Here is a 17,489-nt window from a genome sequence, read left to right on the forward strand (position 1 = left end):
GAAAAGCTAATGCTGCATCGCGTCATGCATGCCATCGTCCTTCGTTTGCTAGCGTATTGATTCCAAAGCATGGCCGCTGAGTTTCTCTCCATCTCCAACTCATCAACACTTGCCGCAGATAGGAGTATATAGTACTACGGCAAGTTCTTCATTATTTGGAACCTTACTGCATTATCCAACAATTTTTTAAGCTTGAGGAGCGGGGGAACGACCAAACAAGCCGCCGGGAGTACACTAGAATATATAATCAATGTGATCGAAGCTAATTGTGGCGACTACATCCAAATGAACACTTTATTGCTTTCAATATGCGTACGCTTAAGGCAAGGTGGATTGTGTTGTGAATAGTACTACATTGTGTGTTGTGGGTGGGCAAGTATGTTTTATATGGTTGATGGTACAATCATCTAATGAGCTAACTTTTTTGGGGGAGTGTTGATCCAATAGACATAAAGCCCGCTGCTATTAGTGCGGACGCGTCCTGTTCCAACAGATTGGAGCTGAATATATTGATCTAGGCAAAGCACCGCTAATAATAGTGATCTTATCTTATGGTACAAGTATATGTACTCTTGAGAGTTTTGATCTATATATACATGTATAGCCGTATTCCTGGTTATGGATGCTTCACATCGACTAGTTAAGGTCTAGCTCCAGGCGACTGATGTGGGGAGGAGAGGAAGTTTTACTTGTCGTCGTCTAGAGAGTGATAAGGTGTGTGTGAAGGTGTAGGGAAGGGATGTTGGTTTTGAGAAGAAGGGATGGGCAACACTGAAGTTTTGGAGAAGACTTGAACAGCTGTGAGTTCATGACCTCAAGAAGAAAATTATTATTTTTACACTTTTGCTTGACAGCACTAAAATTACAAAGCAGAAGAAAAATACACTAGGATCATCATATCCTTTTTCTTTATTTTCTAATATACATTTTTGGTGCTTACCACGCTTAAATGTTCCGGTGGCATGTTAGGAGGCCGTGGTAAGTTTGAGTTTAGTGTTATTAGGCGTGTTTTCTCTGTCTTCCTAACAACATGCACTCTGATCGGGAGCGCAGCTGTATCCTTAGGGGTCAAGGGCGCTATATTAATTGAGGCGAGACTTGGCGCAGAAGCCAACACTTTCTGCCTCTCACTAACCCTAACTGTCATAGTCATAAAGGTCTTGATCACCTTCCTAGCATCCGAGTGTCCGGAGTTGCCCTTCCATGGCCCCGGTAGACCCTATCGCGTCAGACATCGACGCCTTAGGCCTCTAATGTGTAGTGAGGATAATGAGGATCCTTGGACATCAGCGCACCTACATCCGACTACACTACGACGACTAGTGTCGCTCTTTGCCTCGGTCATGAAGGTATGTACTTCTACCTCTCTCTTCCTCATTTCTCTATGCCACTGCATTAAGTAGAATATGTATCTATTACTAAGTAATTGGACGATCAAACTAGAACTCGGTGGGATCCTAGGGTTCTTAGAATCAACAATAGTATCAAAGTTGTTACTAAGTTTTCCCCTTTGACCTAGATTCATAGAACACAAAATAGGTTGAACTGAAGAACCTCTTGAAACTCAGTGTGGTCAGGTGATGGGGAAAACCTCTAACCCTAATCCCGAATTCAATCCACTAAAGACTAAGAGAAGAAGAACTTTAAAATTAGAATGAGGAATATGCTAAACGAGAAACCCTAGCCCTACATCTATAACATAGTGTGGCTCGAGGTTGGACCCCTAAGCCTAGTCCACGACATAGAACACATAAAGCAAAAATGAACTGCTTTGAATAACCTGAACCTTAAATGAAACCCTAACCCAGAATCCCTAAATATCTAATTCAATAGAGGGGAAGTGAGAACACCTAGAGGGGGGGTGAATAGGTGATCCTGTAAAAATCTAAAACTTGTAGCCACAAAACTTGGTTAAGTGTTAGCACAATGGAATCAAGTGGCTAAGGACAAAGCTCTTGTGAAACACAATGGTCACAAAGAAAACATGCATAAGAGACATGGAGATTTATCCCGTGGTTCGGCCAAGTATAACACTTGCCTACTCCACGTTGTGGCGTCCCAATGGACGAGGGTTGCACTCAACCCCTCTCAAGTGATCCAATGATCGACTTGAATACCACGGTGTTTTTCTTTCTTATACTCTTTCCCGTTTGTGAGGAATCTCCACAACTTGGAGCCTCTCGCCCTTACAATTGATGATCACAAAGAAGCACGAAAGTAAGGTTGGGAATAGCAACACACACAAGACTCAAAGCACGAGCACTATCACGCACACAAGCCACAACTTGAGCTCACAACACAACTCAAGGAGTTCTCTACTCAAATGAAGCTCAAGTCACTATCTCAAAGAATCGAATGCGCGAGAATGGAGACTTGGTGCTTAGGAATGATCAAGGAATGATTGGGTAACTCCTCCATGCGCCTAGGGGTCCCTTTTATAGCCCCAAGGCAGCTAGGAGTCGTTGGAACCCAACAAGGAAGGCAATTCTTGCCTTCTGTCGGGTGGCGCACCGGACAGTACGGTGCACCACCGAACAGCCACTGTAGCATGTCTGGTGCGGATCTCCTTCCATTCCTGGCGCAGCCGACTGTTGGATCTTCGGGCTGGTTGGCGCACCGGACACTGTCCGGTGCACACCGGACAGTCCGGTGCACACCGGACAGTCCGGTGCCCCCAGCCGACCGTTGGTGTGGGCCACGCGTCGCGCCCGGATTGCGCGGCCGACCGTTGCGCTGGCGGTCGTTGGCTCACCAGACAGTCCGGTGCACCACCGGACAGTCTGGTGAATTATAGTCGTACGCCGCCGACGAATTCCCGAGAGTGGCCAGTTCGCTAGAGCCCAGCCTGGCGCACCGGACACTGTCCGGTGCACCACCAGACAGTCCGATGCACCCAGACTGAGCAGCAGTTGGCTGTACACAGCCAACTCTTTTCCATTCCTTTTCTTTTCCTGATTCTAGCACTTAGACAAATATATTAGTACACAAAAACCAATGTACTAAGTCTAGAACCATACCTTCTTGTCGATTTGCACTTCATCCATCATTTGGCATATAATTACTCACTCAATATGTGTTGGGCACTTAATCACCAAAATATACTAGAAATGGCCCAAGGGCAAATTTCCCTTTCAATCTCCCCCTTTTTGGTGATTTATGCCAACACATCAAAAAGCAACAAATAGAAGTGCAACATCAATGCAATTTAGAACAAAAATAGTCTTTGACAAGATTTGACATATTTGGATCGTTCTTCGCCACCACTTGGTTTGTTTTTGCAAATCAAATTCATTTTCCTATCTCTAAGTTAACCACACATGTTTAGACACAAGGAGAGATAATCCAAGAGTAAAAATGATCAAGAGCCAAAAACTCCCCCTTTTTCCCATAATCAACCATTCTCCCCACAAGAGACCAAATTTTGATAGTCAGAGTATTTTGACAAATGGTAGCTGATCCATTTGCTTTGGCCTTATTTTCTCCCCCTTTGGCATTAAGAACCAAAATGGGATCAATCTTGGCCCTTTAACCTCATTGCCTCACCAAAATTGTCAATTAAGAGCAAAAAGGCAATAAGTGCATAGAGATGAACTTGGAGTTAATTACCCTCTCATCGGAGTGCAGTGGAAGTCTTTCATGGTCCAAGTCCACCTTTCCCTTTCATTCCACTTTTGAGACACAAACAAGTAAACTCAACCACATGGTTAGTCTCAAAGTGTCAAGTTGTAGCATGCCTCCCCCTAAATAAGTGCATTACTTGCAAATGGACTTGTGAGGTCCGGGGATCATGTGTACAACTTGGGCACCACAAATGAACAATATAGTTTGAAATGCATAAATTACATGATCAAAGGCATAAAACACATGTATGCTATAAATCAATCCAAGTTATGCGAATCTAAGACATTTAGCTCACTACGCAGCCTGCAAAAGGTCTTCTCGTCTAAAGGCTTGGTAAAGATATCGGCTAGCTGGTTCTCGGTGCTAACATAAAACACTTCGATATCTCCCTTTTGCTGGTGGTCTCTCAAAAAGTGATGCCGGATGTCTATGTGCTTAGTGTGGCTGTGTTCAGCAGGATTATCCGCCATGCGGATTGCACTCTCATTATCACATAGGAGTGGGACTTTGCTCAGATTGTAGCCAAAGTCCCGGAGGGTTTGCCTCATCCAAAGTAGTTGCGTGCAACACTGTCCTGCGGCAACATACTCGGCCTCAGCGGTGGATAGGGCAACGAAAGTTTGTTTCTTTGAACTCCAAGACACCAGGGACCTTCCTAGGAATTGACACATCCCTGATGTACTCTTCCTATCAACCTTGCATCCAGCATAATCAGAGTCTGAGTATCCAATCAAGTCAAAGGTTCACCCCTTTGGATACTAGATCCCGAAGCAAGGCGTAGCAACTAAATATCTAAGAATTCGCTTAATGACCACAAGGTGACCCTCCCTTGGGTCGGATTGAAATCTAGCACACATGCATACGCTAAGCATAATATCTGGTCTACTAGCACATAAATAAAGCAAGGATCCTATCATAGACCGGTATGCCTTTTGATCAACAGACTTACCTCTTTTGTTGAGGTCGACATGTCTGTCGGTTCCCATTGGAGTCTTTGCGGGCTTGGCGTCCTTCATCCCAAATCGCTTGAGCAAGTCTTGTGTGTACTTCGTTTGAGAGATGAAGGTGCCGTCCTTGAGTTGCTTCACTTGGAACCCAAGGAAGTAGTTCAACTCGCCCATCATTGACATCTCGAATTTCTGTGTCATCACTCTGCTAAACTCTTCACAAGACTTTTGGTTAGTAGAACCAAATATTATGTCATCGATATAAATTTGGCATACAAATAGATCACCATCACAAGTCTTAGTGAAAAGAGTTGAATCGGCTTTCCCAACCTTGAAAGCATTAGCAATTAGAAAATCTCTAAGGCATTCATACCATGCTCTTGGGGCTTGCTTAAGTCCATAGAGCGCCTTTGAGAGCTTACACACATGGTCGGGGTACCGTTCATCCTCAAAGCCAGGGGGTTGCTCTACGTACACCTCCTCCTTGATTGGCCCGTTGAGGAAGGCGCTCTTCACATCCATTTGGAACAACCTGAAGGAATGGTGAGCGGCATAGGCTAATAGAATGTGAATAGACTTTAGCCTAGCCACAGGAGCAAAAGTCTCCTTGAAATCCAAACCTGCGACTTGGGCATAACCTTTTGCCACAAGTTGAGCCTTGTTCCTTGTCACCACTCTGTGCTCGTCTTGCTTGTTGCGGAACACCCACTTGGTTCCCACAACGTTTTGCTTTGGACATGGCACCAGGGTCCAAACTTCATTTCGCTTGAAGTTATTGAGCTCTTCCTGCATGGCCAACACCCAGTCCGGATCTAGCAAGGCCTCTTCTACCCTGAAAGGCTCAATAGAAGAGACAAACGAGTAATGCTCACAAAAATTAGCTAATCTAGAGCGAGTAGTTACTCCCTTGCTTATATCACCCAAAATCTGGTCGACGGGATGATTCCTTTGAATCGTCGCTCGGATTTGAGTGGGAGGGGCCCGTGGTGCTTCTTCTTCCACAACTTGGTCTTCGTGTGCTCCCCCTTGATCACACGTCTCATCTTGAGGAACCTGTTCATCATCTTGAGTTGGGGGGCGCACCATTGTTGAGGAAGAAGGTTGATCTTGCTCTTTTTGTTCCTGTGGTCGCAAATCTCCAATTGCCATGGTGCGAATTGCGTCCGTTGGAATATCATCTTCATCTACATCATCAAGATCAACTTGCTCTCTTGGAGAGCCATTGGTCTCATCAAATACAACATTGCTAGAGACTTCAACCAAACTCGATGATTTGTTGAAGACTCTATACGCCTTTGTATTTGAGTCATAACCTAGCAAAAACCCTTCTATAGCTTTGGGAGCAAATTTAGAATTTCTACCTTTTTTTACTAGAATATAACATTTACTCCCAAATACACGAAAGTATGACACGTTGGGTTTGTTACCAGTTAGAAGTTCATACGAGGTCTTCTTGAGGAGGCGATGAAGGTAGACCCGGTTTATGGCGTGACAAGCTGTGTTCATAGCTTCCGACCAAAACTGCTCGGGCGTCTTGAATTCTCCAAGCATCGTCCTTGCCATGTCTATAAGTGTCCTGTTCTTCCTCTCTACCACACCGTTTTGCTGTGGTGTGTAGGGCGCTGAGAACTTGTGCTTGATTCCTTCCTCCTCAAGGTACTCCTCCACTTGAAGATTCTTGAACTCGGACCCGTTGTCGCTCCTTATCTTTTTCACCTTGAGCTCAAATTCATTTTGAGCTCTCCTTAAAAAGCGCTTTAGGGTCCCTTGGGTTTCTGTTTTATCCTGCAAAAAGAATATCCAAGTGAAGCGGGAAAAATCATCAACAATAACAAGACCATACTTACTTCCCCCGATGCTAAGGTAGGCGACGGGTCCGAAGAGATCCATATGAAGTAGCTCTAGAGGTCTTGTCGTGGTCATCACGTTCTTGCTGTGATGAGTACTTCCCACCTGTTTACCTGCTTGACAAGCTGCACAAGGTCTATCTTTTTCGAAAGAAACATTGGTTAGACCAAATACGTGTTCTCCCTTTAGAAGTTTTTGAAGGTTCTTCATCCCAACATGTGCTAAACGGCGATGCCACAGCCAGCCCATGCTAGTCTTAGCAATTAAGCATGCATCTAGATCGGCCTCCTCCTTCGAAAAATCAACTAAATAGAGTTTGCCGTCTAGTACACCCTTAAAAGCTAGTGAACCATCACTCCTTCTAAAGACAGACACATCTATATTGGTAAACAGACAATTATATCCCATATTACATAGTTGACTAACAGACAATAAGTTGTATCCTAGTGATTCAACTAAGAACACATTAGATATGGAATGCTCGGATGAAATAGCTATCTTTCCTAGACCTTTAACCTTGCCTTGGTTCCCATCTCCAAAGATGATCGAATCTTGGGAATCTTTGCTCTTGACGTAGGAGGAGAATATCTTCTTCTCCCCCGTCATGTGGTTTGTGCATCCGTTGTCGATAATCCAGCTTGAGCCCCCGGATGCATAAACCTGCAAGGCAAATTAGGCTTGGGTCTTAGGTACCCAACTCTTGTTGGGTCCTACAAGGTTAGTTACAATATCCTTTGGGACCCAAATGCAAGTCTTATCTCCCTTGCATTTGGCCCCCAACTTCCTAGCAACCACTTTTTTTACATGAAAGTACAAAATTAGTGTTGCAGGCATGAAAAACAGTAGCAGATTCATTAGGCATTTTCTTAGGCACATGATGAATAACATTTCCCTTCCTAGGCCTACTTCTACCATGCATAAAAGTAGAACTTGAAGCAATCATAGCATGTGAATCATAAGCACTATAACTCCTGTTATAATGAGTATTCCTAGAAACTTTTCTATCAAAGATGAACGCATGATTCTTTTGAATACAACTAGCCATGGGGGCCTTCCCTTTTTCCTTGTTGAAAATGGGAGCCCTTTGGCTTGTTAAGTTCTTGGCTTCCTTCTTAAAGCCAAGCCCATCCTTAATTGAGGGGTGTCTACCAACAGTGTAGGCATCCCTAGCAAATTTTAATTTATCAAAATCACTTTTGCAAGTCTTAAGTTGAGCATTAAGACTTGCTACTTCATCATTTAATTTAGAAATAGAAATTAAATGTTCATCACAAGCATCAACATTTAAATCCTTGCATCTATTGCAAATTACAACATTCTCTACACAAAAGCTAGATTTGTTAACTACTTCTAGCTTGGCATTCAAATCATCATTAATACTCTTCAAGCTAGCCACAGTTTTATTGCAAGTAGATAACTCAGAAGATAGTAATTCATTTCTCTTTATTTCTAAGGCAAGAGACTTTTGAACATTAACAAACTTGTCATGTTCCTCATACAAAATGTCTTCTTGCCTCTCTAGTAGTCTATCTTTCTCATTTAAGGCATCAATCAATTCATTAATTTTGTCTACTTTTGACCTATCTAAACCCTTAAATAATTCAGTATAATCTACTTCATCATCACTAGGTTCATCATCGCTTGAAGTAGTATACTTAGGAGTTTCATGAACGCTTACCTTTTTCTCCTTTGCCATGAGGCAGGTGTGGCGTTCGTTGGGGAAGAGAAAGGACTTGTTGAAGGCTGAGGCAGCGAGTCCTTCGTCGTCGGAATCAGAAGATGAGCAGTCCGAGTCCCATTCCTTTTCGATGTGTGCCTCGCCCTTTGCCTTCCTATAGCTCTTTTGCTTCTCTTTCTTCCCGCCCTTTCCTTGTTCCTGGTCACTAGAGTTATCAGGACAATTTGCTATAAAATGACCAGTCTTACCGCATTTGAAACAAGAGCGCTTTCCCTTTGCCTTGTTCTTGTTTGAGTACTCCTTGCGTCCTTTCAATGCGGTCTTGAAGCGCTTTATGATTAGAGCCATCTCATCCTCGTTTAGTCTAGCCGCCTCAACTTGTGCCACCTTGCTAGGTAGCGCCTCCCTGCTGCTTGTTGCTTTGAGAGCAACGGTTTGAGGCTCGTAGATGGGCATTGGGCCATTCAATGCCTCATCAACGTATCTTGCTTCCTTGATCATCATACGCCCGCTTACAAACTTTCCGAGTATTTCCTCGGGTGTCATCTTTGTGTACCTAGGATTCTCACGAATTGAGTTAACAAGATGAGGATCAAGAATAGTAAAGGACCTGAGCATAAGTCCGACGACGTCGTGGTCCGTCCATCTCGTGCTTCCATAGCTCCTGATTTTGTTGACTAGGGTCTTGAGCCTGTTGAACGTTTGCGTTGGCTCCTCTCCCCTGATCATTGCGAACCTTCCCAGTTCGCCTTCCACCAACTCCATCTTGGTGATTATGGTGGTGTCGTTCCCCTCATGAGAAATCTTGAGGGTGTCCCAAATTTGCTTGGCGTTATCCAAGCCGCTCACCTTGTGGTACTCGTCCCTGCACAAGGATGCTAGCAAAACAGTAGTAGCTTGTGCATTTTTATGGATTTGCTCATTAATGAAAACGGGATTGTCAGTACTATCAAAAAGCATTCCGTTTTCAACAATCTCCCAAATACTTGGATGGAGAGAGAATAGGTGACTACGCATTTTGTGACTCCAAAATGAGTAGTCTTCTCCATCAAAGTGCGGAGGTTTCCCAAGTGGAATAGAAAGTAAATGAGCATTGGAGTTAACTGAAATACGAGAATAATCAAATGAAAAGTTTGAGTTAACTGGTTGCTTTTTCTCGTCGTCATCGTCTCTTGGGGAAGAAGAAGACTCGTCGCTGTTGTAGTAGACGATATTCTTGATGCGCCTCTTCTTCTTCCCGTCTCTTTTCTTATGACTCGAGCCAGAGTCTGAGGGCTTATCATCTCATGGCTCGTTGACGATGGACTCCTTTGTCTTGTCGTTGACCACCATCCCCTTTCCCTTAGGATCCATCTCTTCGGGCGATTAGTCCCTTGCGTGATGAGAACAGCTCCGATACCAATTGAGAACACCTAGAGGGGGGGTGAATAGGTGATCCTGTAAAAATCTAAAACTTGTAGCCACAAAATTTGGTTAAGTGTTAGCACAATGGAATCAAGTGGCTAAGGACAGAGCTCTTGTGAAACACAATGGTCACAAAGAAAACAAGCACAAGAGACACGGAGATTTATCCCGTGGTTCGGCCAAGTATAACACTTGCCTAGTCCACGTTGTGGCGTCCCAATGGATGAGGGTTGCACTCAACCCCTCTCAAGTGATCCAATGATCGACTTGAATACCACGGTGTTTTTCTTTCTTATACTCTTTCCCGTTTGCGAGGAATCTCCACAACTTGGAGCATCTCGCCCTTACAATTGATGATCACAAAGAAGCACGAAAGTAAGGTTGGGAATAGCAACACACACAAGACTCAAAGCACAAGCACTATTACGCACACAAGCCACAACTTGAGCTCACAACACAACTCAAGGAGTTCTCTACTCAAATGAAGCTCAAGTCACTATCTCAAAGAATCGAATGCACGAGAATGGAGTCTTGGTGCTTAGGAATGATCAAGGAATGATTGGGTAACTCCTCCATGAGCCTAGGGGTCCCTTTTATAGCCCCAAGGCAGCTAGGAGCCGTTGGAACCCAACAAGGAAGGCAATTCTTGCCTTCTGTCGGGTGGCGCACCGGACAGTCCGGTGCACCACCGAACAGCCACTGTAGCATGTCTGGTGCGGATCTCCTTCCATTCCTGGCGCAGCCGACTGTTGGATCTACGGGCTGGTTGGCGCACCGGACACTGTCCGGAGCACACCGGACAGTCCGGTGCCCCCAGCCAACCGTTGGCGTGGGCCACGCGTCGCACCCGGATTGCGCGACCGACCGTTGCGCTGGCGGTCGTTGGCTCACCGGACAGTCCGGTGCACCACCGGACAGTCTGGTGAATTATAGCCGTACGCCGCCGACGAATTCTCGAGAGTGGCCAGTTCGCTAGAGCCCAACCTGGCGCACCAGACACTGTCCGGTGCACCACCGGACAGTCCGGTGCACCTAGACTGAGCAGCAGTTGGCTGTACACAGCCAACTCTTTTCCATTCCTTTTCTTTTCCTGATTCTAGCACTTAGACAAATATATTAGTACACAAAAACCAATGTACGAAGTCTAGAACCATACCTTCTTGTCGATTTGCACTTCATCCATCATTTGGCATATAATTACTCACTCAATATGTGTTGGGCACTTAATCATAAAAAATATACTAGAAATGGCCCAAGGGCACATTTCCCTTTCGGGAAGGGGAATATAGGAAGAAGGAAACAAGAACTTACCTTGGACAATGGCGTAGTCGATGGTGTCTCACCATTCATAGATCCATCGTACTTGGCGCCTCGACCCACCTTAGGTACTATGACATCGATAAGGGGCCCCTTGTGAGCACGCTAGCCGGCGAGGAGCCCCAAGGTGGCAGCGTCATGACATTCCTCGGCTCACTGGAGAAGACAAACAATAGATAGGAGAGGGCCCTCACAATCGAGAGGAGATAAAATATGCTAGGGTTTTCGAGCACATGCGAGAAACCCACTTTTATATCGTGAATGGATGACCCACAACCCGCGGATCAGATCTAATGGTCTAGATCCAAGCAGGGGCAAGCACACAAATGTAATGAGCAAGATTCTTGGCCTAGGCCCAGGTTGCGGCATGGGCGTGCGTACGCTGTAGCGAGAAGGCCACTGGGCCAAACAGTGTTGGGTCAAAAGGACACACAATAATAGAAGAATGGGCAAAATATGTTTTAATATTTCTTCAGAAATATTTTTCATTTTTTATTTTATGCATAATTTAGATTAAAGAAAATAGATTTAAAGAAAGAGGTAGAAAATTACTAGATTTTTACAAAAATTATCCATAGATATTCATGGACTATTTTTAATCCGATGCATAAGTTTTAGAATATTTTTGTGCATTACTATGTATTATTGTCGAGGGAATGCCTTTGCGGAAGAACCTCAAAGTTGACTAATACTAACAATTCCGCAATTTTTTTTAGGTGTGACTAATCTATGCTCACCGAAGGACATTAATACATGTCAAAAGTAAGAGCAAAAAGCTTCGGCTTAGGTGCTCAATCAAAGAGCATTACCCGAGACAAAGGAGGAACCCGCTAATAATGTGTGCATCAATGCTTCGAGAAGAAACAACTATGCTACCCCTAGTAGTGTTCGTAGCTACATGTATAGGGATCAAGGCTATGGTTCTAATTTCGTACAGATGTATACCAGGCCGACCCTATAAATAGATAAACAGTGCCCATACACAGGGGAAGAGGGCTCACGTACTCGTGTGACATTGGCCATTTCGATTTCTGTAGTTGTATTAGCCCCTACTTTAGGACTGCTATCAAGGCCTCGAAAGGTACAATTGTATTCATTTGTAATAAGAGAAAGATAATACAAGAAGCATGCTAGTAAAATTTTCCTTGACTGCATTTATCCATTTTATTCCTTTTAGAATCATAATTGTAATGAACTTCTCCCTTCAATTTGCCTCTCAATTGAAGATAAATAGAAGGGACGAAAGACCCATATTTTTAATTATGTTGCCTTGTTTTTATCTCCCTCAGAAATCAAAGCAAGTAACCAACATTGGTGCCCACCTTTGGTGAATTCATGACCTCGATGAAGGGCATGACAAGCTTTGGCACTTCATCATTAACTTTAAAGCAACTTATCCTCCCCATCATGGGAGGATCAAGCTTGGAGCCCAACAAAACAAAAAATAGAAAAAAAGAAGCTCAAATAAGGATGCAACATGTTGGGGTCAAGGGTCCTACATTAGATCAAAATGGTCCCATGTCCAATTACATTCTTCAAGGATACCTTCAACTCAAAAATTACCCACATAATGATGCCATGGTTATATCTTGTGTTATCAAGGGCTCCATGGTGCACAATGTCCTAGTAGACATAGGAAATGCAGTAGATATGCAAAAAAAATTAGGCAGATGCAAGAGCCAGAAGACAGATTCCAAGAAGCCATGCACCCACCGTGTGGATTTGGAGGAAAGTAGATAGGAGCACTAGGAAAGATAACCATGCCAGTAATCTTTGGTTATGTCCACAACACCAGAATCGAAGATATTAGATTTGACATAGTTGACATGGAGTATCCTTACAATACAATCATTGGTAGCAGAACTCTAAATGCCTTTGAGGCAATATTAAACCCAACATATCTATGCATGAAAATACCATCTAATCAACATATAAGCAATTTAAAATATTGATCTCTATGAACTCAACTTACTTGTTTATAACAGATCGGTGTAGTGGATTAATGTCAAGTCCATTAAGTACCTACACTTCGCAACCACATATACCAAATATATAATATGGAGTGCAAGTGAAGTAAATAAGTAAAGGGACAAGATACATAATTTAACTCATGGTATGGTCGTGCCTCCAATGCGTGCCTACTCCATGTTGTTGGGGTAACCCAACCAGCTTGGAGTCTCTTTCAACTCGCTCCTCGACTCAAACTTATCACTATGTTCTTTGGTTAATCAGGTAAGTGTGATATCCTCACTTTATTGCTTAATCAGGTAAGTGTGATAAGCCAATATTTTTATTATTACTTTATTGCTTAATCAGATAAGTGTGATATCCTCACTATGTTCTTTGGTTTGTGGTCGGGTGATCTAGCCCTTGCTGGTGTGTGATCTAATATGGTATTAACATATTTTTTGGTGACTCTGCTAGGGAATAATTGTTTTAGGTATACTTTGTAGCTGCATATATATTTGCCCTAGCTATATTCTTTGTTGATCCACCTTATTGTGCTTGCCATTATCATTGCATCTGGCCCAAAAGACTGATTGCATCTAGTTTTGACCACTTGAGTTCTTGCTTACTATTGTATAATGTGCTACTAATAAAAGTTAGAAAGATGGTCAAGTTCATTGCTCATAGAGTTCCAAGGTATGACATCATGAAACTACTATAGTTACCTTGAGGTAGAACATGCAAATGCTTCTTATGATTCTAGTAGTTATTTTGCATGTCATATGAATTCTCATGTTGATTTGATAATCATAACAATAATAAAACTATTGTGTATATTATTTATTATGTTGATAATGGTTTTCATCATAAACATCATAATGTTGGATATCGTGGTCAAGGGTAGATGTCAACTACAAATTCTTTGGATTTTAATGTTACTAGAAATATAATATATATCCATATTCATTGACTATATGCTAACAGTTTGTGGTTCCACCATAAGTCGTACCGATGAGCGGTAGAATTGGCTATAGTGATGCTAGTTATAAATAATTAATCAATTTTCAATACCATATATAAATGCGCAGGCTCATAAATTGACTTGATATGTTGCTCCTCACTCAGGCAAAATCAATGAGAGGTGGGTTAATGTTAGTTCTCATGATTTGGCTTCACATGCCACTAGTAACCCTAGTTGAATCATTAAGAATTTAGCTAGATATTCTAAATTACACAAGGTGAATTTAGCTAGATATTCTAAATCAGCATGTGCTAGAGATGTAAAAAGGGTTATGACATGCTTACTGCCCACTTTGGGATAGCTACCAAGAGATTGATCATATTTGAGTCATCGTTTCTAAATATAAAAAGCAATGTGCTAGTTGATGTAGTGGAAAAATGAAAGGGAAATGGGCTTAATCATTTCCTATAATCGATTTTAATGTTTGACGTCCATCACAAACCACGTGGACTGACGAGTTTGCCTAGCTGTCATTTATCTCAGGTGCATAAGGTTCAACATAAACCAAGAAAGAAATTAAGTTGGGGACTCCACCAAGTTTGAAGCAAAGACTAGCATTAGGTGCTGTCAGTGGCGCATCGGACATTGTCCGGTGCTCAGGCCAAGCACCTCGCAAACTGGCCACCCTCGGGTTTTTCGGGGAGGCGGTCCGCTATAATTCACCGGACTGTCCGGTGAGCCAACGGAGCAACAGTCAAATGAGCGCAATGGTCGACTGCAAAAGTGAACAGTGCATAGTCAGAAGTCAGAGCAATGATGTTAGAACGCCGGACATGTCCGGTGTAGCTAGAAGACAAAAGACTTCAACGGTCAACCGCTCCAAACCCCAACGGGCAGCTGACGTGGCACGCACCGGACACTGAACAGTGCCATGTCCGATGCACCACCAGACTGTCCGGTGTGCCATCGACAACAATGGCTAGAATAGTGGTTGGGGCTATAAATACCCTCCAACGACCTCCATTCAAGTCATCCAAGTTTTCTGAACTCAACATTCAATACAAGAACAAAAGACTACACTCCAAGACACAATCAATAAATCAAATCCTCTCCAAGCCTCCAAATCAACTCAATTGCTTAGTGACTTGAGAGAGGGTGTTTTGTGTTCTTTTGTTGCTCTTGTTGCTTGGATTGCTTTCTCCTTCTCATTCTTATTCTCCAAGTGCTTTGTAAAGCTAGCAAGAGACACCTAAGTGTGTGGTGATCCTTGCGGGGTCTTAGTGACCAAGTAATTAAGGAGAAGGCTCGATCGGTCTGTGTGACCGATTGAGAGAGGAAAAGGGTTGGAATAGACCCGGCCTTTGTGGCCTCCTCAATAGGGACTAGGTTCTTTGGAACCAAACCTCAATAAAACAAATCACCGTGTTCATTTTTGTTGATCTTTTGATTGATCTGTTTCCCTCCTCTTTCCTCTCTCTAAAAAGTTCCCTTGCTTATACTAATTTGAGTTGGCTCCCAAAGTTATCCGCATTGATTGAGCAACTCTAAGAAAGGAGAACTATCTTCCGTACTCTTATTTAATTCTAACGCTAACCCCGGCCTTAGTGCGTGTTTAAAGTTTATATAAATTTCAGGTTTCGCCTATTCACCCCCCTCTAGGCAACTTTCAATTGGTATTAGAGCTAGTGCTTCATTAAGTGTCTAACAACTCAAAGTGATGTCGGGAGATCATGCTAAGAGGGAGACAGTCGCAGGCGACAAGGCCGAAGGCTTGGGAAGGATGAACAATGAACGAACTCCGTCAAGAGAGTCCGGCGAGAAGTAGAAGGAGGAATCCGCTTCCTCCATCAAGTCACATAGGAAGGGTCACAAGAAGAAAAAGAAAATGAAGAAGGTCATCTACTACGAGACTGACTATTCATCACCTTCCACATCCAGCGCCAAGTCCACTACTTCGAAGTGCCAAGAGCGCAAGAAGTATAGTAAGATGCCTCTACATTATCCTCGCATTCCTAAGTGCGCTCCTTTACTTTCGGTACCCCTAGGAAAACCACCATATTTTGATGGTGAGGATTATTGTATGTGGAGTGATAAAATGAGGCACCATTTAACCTCACTCCATAAAAGCATATGGGATATTGTTGAGTTTGGAGCGCAGGCACCACAGGTGGGCGATGAGGACTATGACTCGGATGAGGCTGCCCAAATTAGGCATTTTAATTCCCAAGCAACTTCTATACTCCTCGCTTCCTTATGTCGAGAGGAGTATAATAAGGTGCAAGGGTTGAAAAATGCCAAAAAAAATTGGGATGTACTCAAAACGGCGCATGAAGGGGACGAGGTGACCAAGATCACCAAGCATGAAACGATCAAGGGAGAACTCGGTCGATTCATCCTCAACAAAGGAGAGGAGCCACAAGCGATGTATAATCGGCTCAAGACGATGGTCAATCAAGTGTGCAACCTCAGGAGCATCAAATGGGATGACCATGAAATGGTCAAGGTTATTCTAAGATCTCTCATTTTTCGTAATCCTACTCAAGTTCAATTAATTCGTGGAGATCCTAGATATAAACAGATGCCCCCCGAGGAAGTAATTGGCAAGTTTGTGAGTTTTGAACTGATGATCAAAGACTCCAAACATATTGTCAACTTGGAGCAAGGCGCCACCTCCACACCCGAGGTACAACCCGTTGCATTCAAAGCAACTGAAGAGAAGAAGGAAGAGTCTACATCAAGTAGACTCCCAATTGACGCCTCCAAGCTGGACAACGAGGAGATGGCTCTTATCATTAAGAGCTTTCAACAAATCCTCAAACAAAGGAAGGGGAAGGACTATAAGCCCCGTTCCAAGAAGGTGTGCTATAGGTGTGGTAAGTCCGGTCACTTTATAGCAAAATGTCCATATATGAGTGACAGTGACACGGACGACGACAAGGAAGGGAAGAAGAAGATGGAGAAGAAGAGATACTACAAGAAGAAGGGCCGCCAACATCGCCATCAACAAGGGCCTTCTCTTCCCAAATGTCAGCCACAAATGCCTAATGGCTAAGGATGGCAAGAAGAAGGTACATTCTAGAGATAACCCCCAAATACACTACTTCAGATGATTAGGGTAGCTCTAGCGATGACAATGATGATTTAACTTCTCTTTTTGCTAACCTTACTAAGGATCAGAAGAAGAAAATAAATGAATTGATAGAATCCATTAACGAGAAGGATGATCTCTTGGAATGCCAAGAGGACTTGCTCGTTAAGGAAAATAAGAAATTTGTCAAATTGAAAAATGCTTATGCTCTAGAGGTAGAAAAATGTGAAAATTTATCTAAAGAGCTTAATATGTGCAATGATTCAATTTCTTGTCTTAGAATTGAGAATGAAAATTTAAATGCTAAGATAGAAGAATTGAATGCTTGCAATATTTTTACATCTACTGTTGATCATGTCACCATTTGCACTAGATGTAGAGATGTTAATGTTGATGCTATGAATGATCAAATTACTATGATTAAAGAACAAAATGATCACATAGCAAAATTAAATGCTAAAATTGCCGAGCATGAGTTAGAGAATGAAAATTTTAAATTTGCTCATAGCATGCTTTATAATGGGAGACGCCCTGGCATTAAGGATGGCATTAGCTTCCAACAAGGGAGCCAAAGCAACATCAAGCTTAATGGTCCCAAGAACAAACTCTCTAATTTTGTTAAGGGTAAGGCTCCCATGGTTCAGGATAGAGAAGGTTACATTTTATATCCTGAAAACT

This window comes from Zea mays, chromosome 7 (assembly GCF_902167145.1).
Source record: "Zea mays cultivar B73 chromosome 7, Zm-B73-REFERENCE-NAM-5.0, whole genome shotgun sequence".
Lineage (NCBI taxonomy): Eukaryota > Viridiplantae > Streptophyta > Magnoliopsida > Poales > Poaceae > Zea > Zea mays.